Genomic DNA, 12,888 nt, shown 5'->3' with positions numbered 1-12,888 from the left:
ACTCAGTTGTGCCTCAACATGGATTGCGGACTCGGCTAACTGCTGGCCTGCTGTGCAGTGAGACCGTACTGCTATATGAACTATATTATACATTTCCATAGTTTAGTTAGCTGAGGTATATAATGTACAGTGTATTTTGTCAACAACTGTATGTGTGTAACGAATTTCTTGTGCTGAACAATCATAAAACTGCTGCGAAGACGCACTGTGTGAGGCTCGCAGTAATCCCGCCTCCTTGTGCCGGTTAATGCACCCCCCGACGGGAGAGCCACACCGACCAAAGCCCACACCCAAACCCTCCACGTGCAAGACCGAACCCACTCAAAAAAGTCACCCAACAAGAAGCCAAAAAGTGCAAAAACGACAATGCTCGCGTTGGAGGAGCCGTGAACGACTGCAGGGACACAACATTAGGTACACCTGCAGACTGCAGCACGGATTTCATATTTCATTCATTCACAACTCCTCCAACACGAACATTATTGTTTTCGCACTTTTGGCTTCTTATTAAATAACTTTTTTAAATAGATTCAATCTTGCACGTGGAAAGTTTAAGTGTGGGCTTTAGTTATAACACTCCCGTCAAGGGGTGCATTCTACATCCAGCACAACCATAATAACGTTTTTTTTTATTAAATGTGCTTTTTTGTGTGCTACAGTTTGTATGTGTAAAGTTAAAGTTAAGTTAAAGTACCAATGATCGTCACACACACACTAGGTGTGGTGAAATTTGTCCTCTGCATTTGACCCATCCCCTTGCTCACCCCCTGGGATGTGAGGGGAGCAGTGGGCAGCAGCGGCGCCGCGCACGGGAATAATTGTTGGTGATTTAACCCCCAATTCCAACCCTTGATGCTGAGTGCCAAGCAGGGAAGAATGCTGGTATGAGCTTTTAAACATAACCCGTTAACTGCTGCCAATCAAATGGTGAATAAGATACTCTTTAGGATTCATATGTTTGTAAATCTGACTGTGATGAAGTCAGTGCCTCACCAGTCATGAACCTCACCGCACGTCACTGACATATATATATATATATATATATATGTATATGTATATATATTTATGTAAACGGTGTATGTATATTAATATTGTATTATTATATAATGCATTATGCGAATGAAATTATACAGTATGTTTTTTAAAGGAAAACAAATTCAATTCAATTAATATTTTCCCTTGCAGTGCAGGTGAAGGCGGCATAAAAGATGAAACATCGGACGAATGACTAAGTTAGTAGAAGACGTGTCACTGTGCACTGAATACACACAAAAAAGTACGAATTTGCTATTAATTATTCATGCAAAACCTTGCTCTTCATACTTTGTGCCTTGGCTCAGCGATGCACAGTTGTGACTCACGCAGCATACATTGACACAATCAATATGCGCGCGTCTAAATAAGGCAACAAAAACATGATAAACTTCCAAGTTATGCTCGACAAGACAAATCCCACACACTATTGTTGTTGCGATCCTTGTCGGCCCCTTTGAGTTAGTCGAGAGTGTGGTTTAAAAAAAGGAGCTAATTCCTATCTATCAGCAGTCTGCAGCCGCTCTCTCCTCTGTAGCCCATGGCGGAGAATGTCAATGCTGAGAGATGCTAATGAACACCCTCGCCTCAAAGTGCAGCGCAGTGGTTGACATTTTGCATCTGTCAGGAACTCCAGCAAATCTTACGAGCATAAGAAGTCATTCACAAAAATAACTTTCACACAAAACAATCCCCTAGAGACGAGGAACTCAGCACTCCAGGGTACGCCCTCGGAAAGTGTATCATGTCTATCGTCTAAGCCTTGAAAGCGCTCCAAATTAATCCAGCAAAAAAAAGAAAGAAAAGAAAAGTGGCGCCAGTATTGTTCACCTTGTGGTAGTGGAGGATGGAGGCAAACATTTAGGAATGGCAAAATCTCACAGGCTACTCTTCCGCATCCATGTGAACTGGCTTGGAAGGAGTGTTCAAGCGGTTTCTAGGACACAAATGCAATTTTAGTAACAAGTCATGTGACACTGGAATACAGTCACACAGTCCCTTGCAAATGGGATGTTCTACGTTATTATTTGTATAAGCACCAAATATGTGTGTGGGGGGGGTGGGGGGGAAACGGTGCTCAAATGCTGGCTTCTGAAGCACCGCTTTTTCATGACGTCATGAAGGGAATTACCATAACACCTGTGACCCAGATGAGCCCACCCTGCGTCAACTGCCCACTCCTTCCCACAGAACAGTTTTTCAAAAATAAATGCTTCCCTACACTTCCCAGATCTCTGACAACTATCTTGTAATACAGTTTTTCTTTTCTGGCTCAGTGGTTTTCAGTCTTTTTCTTTGCAAAGTAGCCTCCACAAAAACGGCACATAAAATAAAAGTCAACTTTACTACTTACCGTATTTTTCGGACTATAAGTCGCAGTTTTTTTCATAGTTTCCAGTGCAACTTATATATGTTTTTTTCCTTCTTTATTGTGCATTTTCGGCAGGTGCGACTTATACTCCGGTGCGACTTATACTCCGAAAAATACGGTACGTATAAAATACTACACGGTCTAGCTCCATCCTATCTTGCCGATTGTATTGTACCATATGTCCCGGCAAGAAATATGCGTTCAAAGAACTCCGGCTTATTAGTGATACCCAGAGCCCAAAAAAAGTCTGCGGGCTATAGAGCGTTTTCTATTCAGGCTCCAGTACTCTGGAATGCCCTCCCGGTAACAGTTAGAGATGCTACCTCAGTAGACGCAAGTCCAATCTTAAAGGGGAACATTATCACCAGACCTATGTAAGCGTCAATATATATCTTGATGTTGCAGAAAAAAGACCATATATTTTTTTAACCGATTTCCGAACTCTAAATGGGTGAATTTTGGCGAATTAAACGCCTTTCTATTATTCGCTCTTGGAGCGATGACGTCGGAAGCAATCCGCCATTTTCTCACTTGTGTTGTCGGAGGGTGTAACAACACGGACAGGGACGGATTCAAGTTGCACCAGTGGCCCAAAGATGCGAAAGTGGCAAGAAATTGGACGAAATTTGTTCAAAATACGAGACTGTGGGGAAAGCCGACGAAATGGTCAGTCGTTTGTTCCGCACACTTTACCGACGAAAGCTATGCTACGACAGAGATGGCAAGAATGTGTGAATATCCTGCGACACTCAAAGCAGATGCTGACATCAACTCCAAAACTGGACAGATCAGCTTTCAGGAAAAGAGAGCGGATGAGGGTATGTCTACAGAATATATTAATTGATGAAAACTTTATTCATTGCTCGCGATTTTACGTAAATTATTATACATTAACTGTGTTTACCAATAATTTAGCTTAAAAACATTTATTTTTTTCAATCATTCGAGTACATTCGGGTAGTCTTGTGTAATGCAGTATTTTGTGTCTATTTAGGTATGGTTAACCTGAGTGCTGAAATCGTGGAAAAATATATGTTCTTAGCGCGCCTGAAATGGGCTGTCTGCACTCTCAAAGTGCACGTTGTTGCCAAATGTATTTCATATGCTGTAAACCTAGTTCATATTTGTTAGTTTCCTTTAATGCCAAACAAACACATACCAATCGTTGGTTAGAAGGCGATCGCCGAATTCGTCCTCGCTTTCTCCCGTGTCGCTGGCTGTCGTGTCGTTTTCGTCGGTTTCGCTTGCATACGGTTCGAACCGATATGACTCAATAGCTTCAGTTTCTTCTTCAATTTCGTTTTCGCTACCTGCCTCCACACTACAACCATCCGTTTCAATACATGCGTAATCTGTTGAATCGCTTAAGCCGCTGAAATCCGAGTCTGAATCCGAGCTAATGTCGCTATACCTTGCTGTTCTATCCGCCATGTTTGTTTGTATTGGCATCACTGTGTGACGTCACAGGAAAATGGACGGGTGGTTAAAATCAGGCACTTTGAAGCTTTTTTTAGGGATATTGCGTGATGGGTAAAAATTTGAAAAAAACTTCGAAAAATAAAATAAACCACTGGGAACTGATTTTTAATGGTTTTAACCCTTCTGAAATTGTGATAATGTTCCCCTTTAAAACTCATTTGTTTACTCTAGCCTTTAAATAGACCCCCTTTTTAGACCAGTTGATCTGCCGTTTCTTTTCTCTTCTGCCCCCCTGTCCCTTGTGGAGGGGGGGGACACAGGTCCAGTGGCCATGGATGAAGGGAGGTGGACCTGTGAATCGATTGGGGACATCTCTGCGCTGCTGACCCGTCTCCGCTCGAGATGGTCTCCTGCTGGCCCCACTATGGACTGGACTCTCACTATTAAATAAATAAATGATAAATGGGTTGTACTTGTATAGCGCTTTTCTACCTTCAAGGTACTCAAAGCGCTTTGACACTACTTCCACATTTACCCATTCACACACACATTCACACACTGATGGAGGGAGCTGCCATGCAAGGCGCTAACCAGCACCCATCAGGAGCAAGGGTGAAGTGTCTTGCTCAGGACACAACGGACATGACGAGGTTGGTACTAGGTGGGGATTGAACCAGGGACCCTCGGGTCGCGCACGGCCATTCTTCCACTGCGCCACGCCGTCCCTATTATGTTAGATCTACTATGGACTGGACTTTCACAATATTATGTCAGACCCACTCGACGTCCATTGCATCCGGTCTCCCCTAGAGAGGGGGGGGTCCCCCCACATATACGGTCCTCTCCAAGGTTTCTCATAGTCATTCACATCGACGTCCCATTGGGGTTGTGAGTTTTTCCTTGCCCTTATGTGGGCTCTGTACCGCGGATGTCGTTGTGGCTTGTGCAGCCCTTTGAGACACTTGTGATTTAGGGCTATATAAATAAACATTGATTGATTGATTGATTGAACTTCAAGTAGCATTATAATGAAGATCTTCCTCTTTTCGTGTATTTGAAGCATGTGGTTATATGATAGTTTCCCATTTCTTTACACAGTCTTTTGCATTGTCGTTGAACTCTGCGAGATCTTTTAAGCTGGACTGGTTGGGTAGCAGAGGACAGACAAGGCAGTGTTGCATCGTGTGGTCCTTATCCGCATTCGCAGGTGGTTGGGCCGGTTTCGTAGCCCCATCTGGCCATAGCAGCTTTTGATCGCCCTGTTCCTGTTCTCAGGCGGTTTAGTGTCTTCCACTGGACCCATGGTGTTTCTGACCCGGGGGGCAGGTCTTCAGAATCTAAACAATGGAATTGATTGATTTGCCTCCCAACGAAATTGACACGATCTCGGGTTCTGGGGAACCTGCCTGTCTTGTCGAAACGGTTGTTGCTGTGTCAACATGTGTATACGTGCTTATTGGCTATCAAGTTTTTTTCCCCTCGGCCCCAGTCTGCGCCACCACCGTTCCTCAATAGTAGCCCAATCTGAGAAAATGTTTCTTTTTTTTCAATTCATTCGTTTTCCCCTGCGTCCACTTTTTCGCATCTTTCACAGGGCGACATAAGTGGCGACTCATCAGCGTTCAATGTTTGTGCTGAAAATGACATTTCTTTGTACTTGTGCAATGACAATAAAGAGCTTATTATTATTAATTATTATTATTATGAAACCACTAATGGTAACATAAGTGAGCCAATTATGTTTTTGTTTAATGTTTTGTTTAGAAAAATGTAACTGAGAGCAAGTTGCAAACAGCCCCTTTAAGTAAAGTGTACACTCAGCCTGTGTACTATTGTGTGCTTAGCTGTTGTGTCGCTTCTAGATCCTAAAAGCCCAGGGGTCGGCAACCCAAAATGTTGAAAGAGCTATATTGGAACACAAATACAAAAAAGTAATCGGTCTGGAGCCGAAAAAAATTTAAAGACTTATAAAAGTGTTATAATGAAGACAACACATGATGTAAGTGTCTATGTTAGCTATATTAGCCTACTATCAAAATGACTTTAAAAGTCTTATATAAGTGTTATAATGACGACAACACATGATGTATGTGGCTAATTAGCTATATTATCCTACTATCAAAATTACTTTAAAACTCTTATGTAAGTGTTTTAATGAAGACAGCACATGATGCAAGTGTCTATATTAGCCTACTATCAAAATCATGAAACATGGAAAAATAAACTAAATACACAGAGGACATAAGTCAAGGAAATTAAATGAGCTCAAATATACCTACAAACGAGGCATAATGATGCAATATGTACATACAGCTAGCCTAAATAGCATGTTAGCATCGATTAGCTTGCAGTCATGCAGTGACCAAATATGCCTTGTTTAGCACTCCAACAAGTCAATAACATCAGCAAAGCTGACTTTGTGCATTCACGCACAGCATAAAACGTTTGGTGGACAAAATGAGACGAAGAAAGAGTGGCATAGAACACGTCTTTCTGTGGCAGCTTCGGAGAAAGTTATGCATGTAAACAAACTGTTGAGTCACAGTCCACACAACGGTGAGTTCAAGGGCGGCTGAAATTAGTAGGACAAAACGGCGCTCGCCAAATACTCTCATCAGTGAAGCATAAACACAAACATATTAAACAGTAGGGCTTTCCAACAATCGTGTTTGTCCTCCTAAAGAAACCATATGACAAGGAAAAACATATTTTCACACCCCATTTTTTTTTCCATTTCCATACATTTTTGAAAAAGCTCCATGGAGCCACCAGGGCGCCGCCAATGAGCCGCATGTGGCTCTAGGGCCGCAGGTTGGTGACCCCCTTGTTAGCCTATAGCCTACCATGTTTACCTATTGTAAATTATTTCCTAAATTACAAGAAAATATCAACTTTGCTTATTGAAGGACATTTAGTGAAGTGAAGTTAATTATATTTATATAGCGCTTTTCTCTAGTGACTCAAAGCGCTTTTACATAGTGAAACCCAATATCTAAGTTACATTTAAACCAGTGTGGGTGGCACTGGGAGCATGTGGGTAAAGTGTCTTGCCCAAGGACACAACGGCAGTGACTAGGATGGCGGAAGCGGGGATCGAACCTGGAACCCTCAAATTGCTGGCACGGCCACTCTACCAACCGAGCTATACCGAGCTAGACTCTCGAGCTTTGCTCAAGTAAACGCACGACAGGACTGCTTGAGTGCTCATACTGGATATTTTAGATGCAAGCCCATATAATACGATACTTCTTTTTGGCTGATATCGAACCAATATTCGATATCAAGACCAGATTGGGACACCCAGGTACCCCCTTTTGAGAACCACTGCTCTAACTCACATAGCTAACGTTGCTCATGTTTGTGTCCTAAAATAGTGGATAAAGTGCACAACAGCACTGCAAACAGCTCATTAGCATTACAAAAAAGCATGTTTCAAATAGGGCTTGCCAAAACACTGTTGAACTGCGTGCTTTCCAGAAACAAGGCTAGACTTTGGACTACAAGAACTGTGGAACCTCTGAGATTTATTTGGGATTGGTAATAAACAGTACAACAATATACCAATAGCCAAACTGAGATGCAGCAATGCAAAAACTACTACTCTGACAGTGTCGGTCAAAAATGAGCATTATCATCTTTGTAAGGTCACAATCTTTGATACAGATACTGGATCTCAGTGTGTCATGGCAATGTTGGAACATCTAAGCATAGAGCGAGTGTTGATAGGGTGCTTTTTTGGTGTGTGTGAAGGATCAGAGGAAGCGGCAGACTGTGTGCCTGCAGCAACGACCAGAGGGGGTTGATTTTCATCTGAGTGTAAACTTTACTTGTTAGGCTTTACAGACCTGCGGATAGCTGGCAGGCATTTATGCATGCATTTTAAAATGTAAGTAAATGAGAATATACAGTAGATGGCAAGGGACAAGCAGTAGAAAATGGATGGATGGATGGCAACACATAGGAGTTGGATGATAGCGGGATTAAGACTTGTTTAACTACCACAAATTTAGAAGTTTTATCAGCGTATGTTTTTCTTTGTTTCTTTATAGCTTTCAACTTCCTGTGTACATAATTTCTGTGTGTATGCATATGCATATATATATATATATATATATATATATATATATATATATATATATATATATATGTTTATTTATTTATTTATTTTTTATCAATGTTTAATAGGAATTCATGCATTTAATAAATACTTGGAAAAAATATCTATATTATTTTTGGGATATTTATATATATATATATATATATATATATATATATATATATATATATATATATATATATATATATATATATAACTGAAATGTCAAATCGGATACAGTTTGAATATTCAGTGTTTTAAGTTGGGTCTACTAAGAATAATTCAGATTTCATACAAAAAGGGACAAGCGGTAAAAAATGGATGAATGGATGGGTAAGAAAATGTTTTATTTATTTATTTATGAATATGAAGATAATTATTTTGTTTTTTAATTATTATTAAATTATTAAAAAATAATAACTAATAAGAGCAAGTAATCATTTTTAATAATATTTAATATAATATCCTGTGAAATCTAATACAATTGAACAGACTGTGTTGTAGGCACGGCCTACTAAGGAAAAATTAAGAATATATTTACGAAAAAGGATTGATTGGTTTATTTATAAATATGACTATCATTATCAGGTTTGTTGTTATAATACAAGTATATAATAGTATTTATTTACAATAAGAAAAATAATCATGAATTTCAATAACAACAATAATAATCCATCCATCCAGTTTTCTACCGCTTGTCATATCCTGTCAAATCTAATACAATTTCAACATTTTGTGTAGTAGGTAGGTAGGCTCTAGTAAGTAAATGTACAAATATATACGATACATTATTGTTTTTTTTATAAAGATGACTGTTATTGTTATTTTTGTTGTTGTTATAATACAAGTATATAATAATACAATAATAATAATATAAAAATAATCATTAATAGCAATCGTTATAATAATAATCTGTCAAATCTAATACAATTTCAACATTTTGTGTAGTAGGTAGGATCTACTAAGAACAATATATACACACATTTTTTGATTGGTTTATTTATATATATGACTGTCATTGTTAATTTTGGTGTTGTTATATTATGTTTATATAATAATAATAATAATACCAACTTAGCAAATAATTATAAATTAATAATAAATAAAAAAAATTACATACAAATAATAACTAATGATAATAGTAGAATTATTATATATTATTTAATAATCCTGATTGGTTCCAGTGCATATTAATACAATACAGATAATCAGACACTTGCTTTTACTTATCAACATTGTTTTTTTGTTTTTTTTAAAGGCATAATTTTAAGGATGTTCCCATTACATTTTAGTGTCAAATCTAATTCAATACAACACAATACCTTCATTGCCTAAACAGGTTTTTCTGGATAGGATCCAGATCTGCAGCTATTTGAATTCCACATTAAAATCCATCCGAAAAACGTAATTCGTCAGGGTAAGCAGACAACATTATTGTTTTACAGCGATTAACTTCTTTTTACACTTGTGATGACTGCAACAGTTTGACACTTGGTACAGACTATCTGACGTATGTTGCTCATGTTGGACTGAGCATGCATGCCAACCCTTTCCTACCCTATATGTCGACAATGTCTGGTTGTATTGTTATCGTCACATTTTCATTCTTTGCCGGAGTACACACACAAAAAAGCAAAATGACATTTGTGAGCTTGAACCTAACCCAAATAGAGGATCTTTGACTTCTGTTTGTGCAGTAGGGGATTTAAAAACAGTAGAGCACTGCTTTTGTTTGAGGCTCTAAAACAGTGGTTCAATCGAACCCTAGGGTTTTGGTGAGTCGGCCTCAGGGGTTCAGCAGAGACACACCTGACTCATCGTGTAGATAAAAACTTCTCCCTATCGACGTACTATGGATACCCCCAAACAATGTTCCCTCTAATTTTCCATCTGATTTGCAGGTGTGTAATTTGTTGTGGTTCATGCACGGTTCATTTTGTGCACCAGTAAAAAAAACATATAACTTTGTCATGAATTTGAAAAAAAATAACATTTTATTTTTCACTAAAGAAGGGTTCGGTGAATGCGCATATGAAACTGGTGGGATTCAGTACCTCCAGCAAGGTTAAGAACCACTGCTCTAAAACAAGAAATGTTGCAATACCTTCTGAAAAACAGACTTGACTTTCTGTCACTTCTGTGACGCTCCCTAAGGTCTTTCCAAATATCATCCAATTAGTCCAATTTCCTTTCCTATTAGGCCAACTGGAGACAATTATTCCTCAAAAATAATAATTTCCTGGTAGTGTAGAAGATTACTGACAGAAGAAATGTCACTGTGCCCCATAAGCATGATCCAATGAAGCAGTGGCTCCTCCAAGTGGACATGCTTTGGATTTATTTTAAACAGGGTATAGAAGATGAGTCCAAATATGGCTTGGATGATGTTTAATGCAGAAGAGCAAATCCTCAGTGACTCGGTTAGCACAACCTTGTCCTGTCCTTTCCACATCCCTCAGAGCACGATCCACATAAATCAGAAGCAATCAAAGCTCTGAGGGGCCGTCGCCTCATGTAACACAATCACACAGAGAGAAAGGAAGAAAGAGAGAGAGTCCTGCACCACAAACTGCCCCCTGGAAAAAAAAATAGCTGTCACTTGGTACAGGTGGGATTAAGGTTGTATAACCATTCATGTGTCACTTTGTTGACATGTGACCAGGCCAAGAAGCAATTTCACATCCAAGCGGCCTGGCGATGAAATACAATAAGTTAAACGTACTTAATATGTAAATGATCTCACACACCCACACACCCCTTCCCAGAGGGTCTCCCATCTTATATGACTCACACACTTTATTATTGTTTGCTTTCCGGGCTGTGAAATTGGGCTCATCACAAGCGAGGAGTTGGTGGAAATTGTGTGAAATCCAACACCGCACATTAATAACGACAAGGAAATGACTCCCAGTGCAGAATTACAGACAATTTAGAAAATCACTCGCCCCGTTGGGAGGTGTTATTAGAATTCTGTTTTTAACTGGAGGGAAGAAATCGCAGATTATGAAAGCATCCTGATTGTGTTGAGGTATTGATGATTCATTTGAACGACTGTAAGGGTTCACACAATACTAGGGAATAGAGATGTCCGATAATGGCTTTTTTGCCGATATCCGATATTCCGATATTCTCCAACTCTTAATTACCGATTCCGATATCAACCGATACCGATATATACAGTCGTGGAATTAACACATTATTATGCCTAATTTTGTTGTGATGCCCCGCTGGATGCATTAATCCAGGGGTCCCCAAACTTTTTGACTCAGGGGCCGCGTTGGGTTAACACAATTTGGCCAGGCTATATATACAGGTAAAAGCCAGTAAATTAGAATATTTTGAAAAACTTGATTTATTTCAGTAATTGCATTCAAAAGGTGTAACTTGTACATTATATTTATTCATTGCACACAGACTGATGCATTCAAATGTTTATTTCATTTAATTTTGATGATTTGAAGTGGCAACAAATGAAAATCCAAAATTCCGTGTGTCACAAAATTAGAATATTACTTAAGGCTAATACAAAAAAAGGGATTTTTAGAAATGTTGGCCAACTGAAAAGTATGAAAATGAAAAATATGAGCATGTACAATACTCAATACTTGGTTGGAGCTCCTTTTGCCTCAATTACTGCGTTAATGCGGCGTGGCATGGAGTCGATGAGTTTCTGGCACTGCTCAGGTGTTATGAGAGCCCAGGTTGCTCTGATAGTGGCCTTCAACTCTTCTGCGTTTTTGGGTCTGGCATTCTGCATCTTCCTTTTCACAATACCCCACAGATTTTCTATGGGGCTAAGGTCAGAGGAGTTGGCGGGCCAATTTAGAACAGAAATACCATAGTCCGTAAACCAGGCACGGGTAGATTTTGCCCTGTGTGCAGGCGCCAAGTCCTGTTGGAACTTGAAATCTCCATCTCCATAGAGCAGGTCAGCAGCAGGAAGCATGAAGTGCTCTAAAACTTGCTGGTAGACGGCTGCGTTGACCCTGGATCTCAGGAAACAGAGTGGACCGACACCAGCAGATGACATGGCACCCCAAACCATCACTGATGGTGGAAACTTTACACTAGACTTCAGGCAACGTGGATCCTGTGCCTCTCCTGTCTTCCTCCAGACTCTGGGACCTCGATTTCCAAAGGAAATGCAAAATTTGCATGGTTGGGTGATGGTTTGGGGTGCCATGTCATCTGCTGGTGTCGGTCGGTGTTCTCATCCCAGTCACTTCACACTCGGCTGCGAACCGATCCAGCGAGAGCTGAAGATCCTGGCCAGATGAAGCCATCAGGACCACATCATCTGCAAAAAGCAGAGACCTAATCCTGCAGCCACCAAACCGGATCCCCTCAACCCCTTGACTGCGCCTAGAAATTCTGTCCATAAAGGTTATGAACAGAATCGGTGACAAATTTATATATATATATATATATATATATATATATATATATATATATATATATATATATATATATATATATATATATATATATATATATATAAATAAATGTATACATATTTATATATACATATATACATGTATATACATATATATATATATATATATATATATATGTCTTAATAAGGTTATCCAAAAAATAGTGCTCGATACCGTAGTAGAGCGCAATATATGTATGTGTGGGGAAAAAAATCACAAGACTATTTCATCTCTACAGGCCTGTTTCATGAGGGGGGTACCCTCAATCGTCAATCCTGACGATTGAGGGTACCCCCCTCATGAAACAGGCCTGTAGAGATGAAATAGTCTTGTGATTTTTTCCCCCACACATACATACATATATATATATATATATATATATATATATATATATATATATATATATATATATATATATATATATATATATATATATATATACATATATACACATATATACACACAAATATACACACTTGTATATATATACATATATATATATATATATATATATATATATATATATATATATATAT

The sequence above is a fragment of the Nerophis lumbriciformis genome, linkage group LG33 (assembly GCF_033978685.3).
Source record: "Nerophis lumbriciformis linkage group LG33, RoL_Nlum_v2.1, whole genome shotgun sequence".
NCBI classification, from domain to species: Eukaryota; Metazoa; Chordata; class Actinopteri; order Syngnathiformes; family Syngnathidae; genus Nerophis; species Nerophis lumbriciformis.
This window is presented reverse-complemented; position numbering follows the sequence as displayed.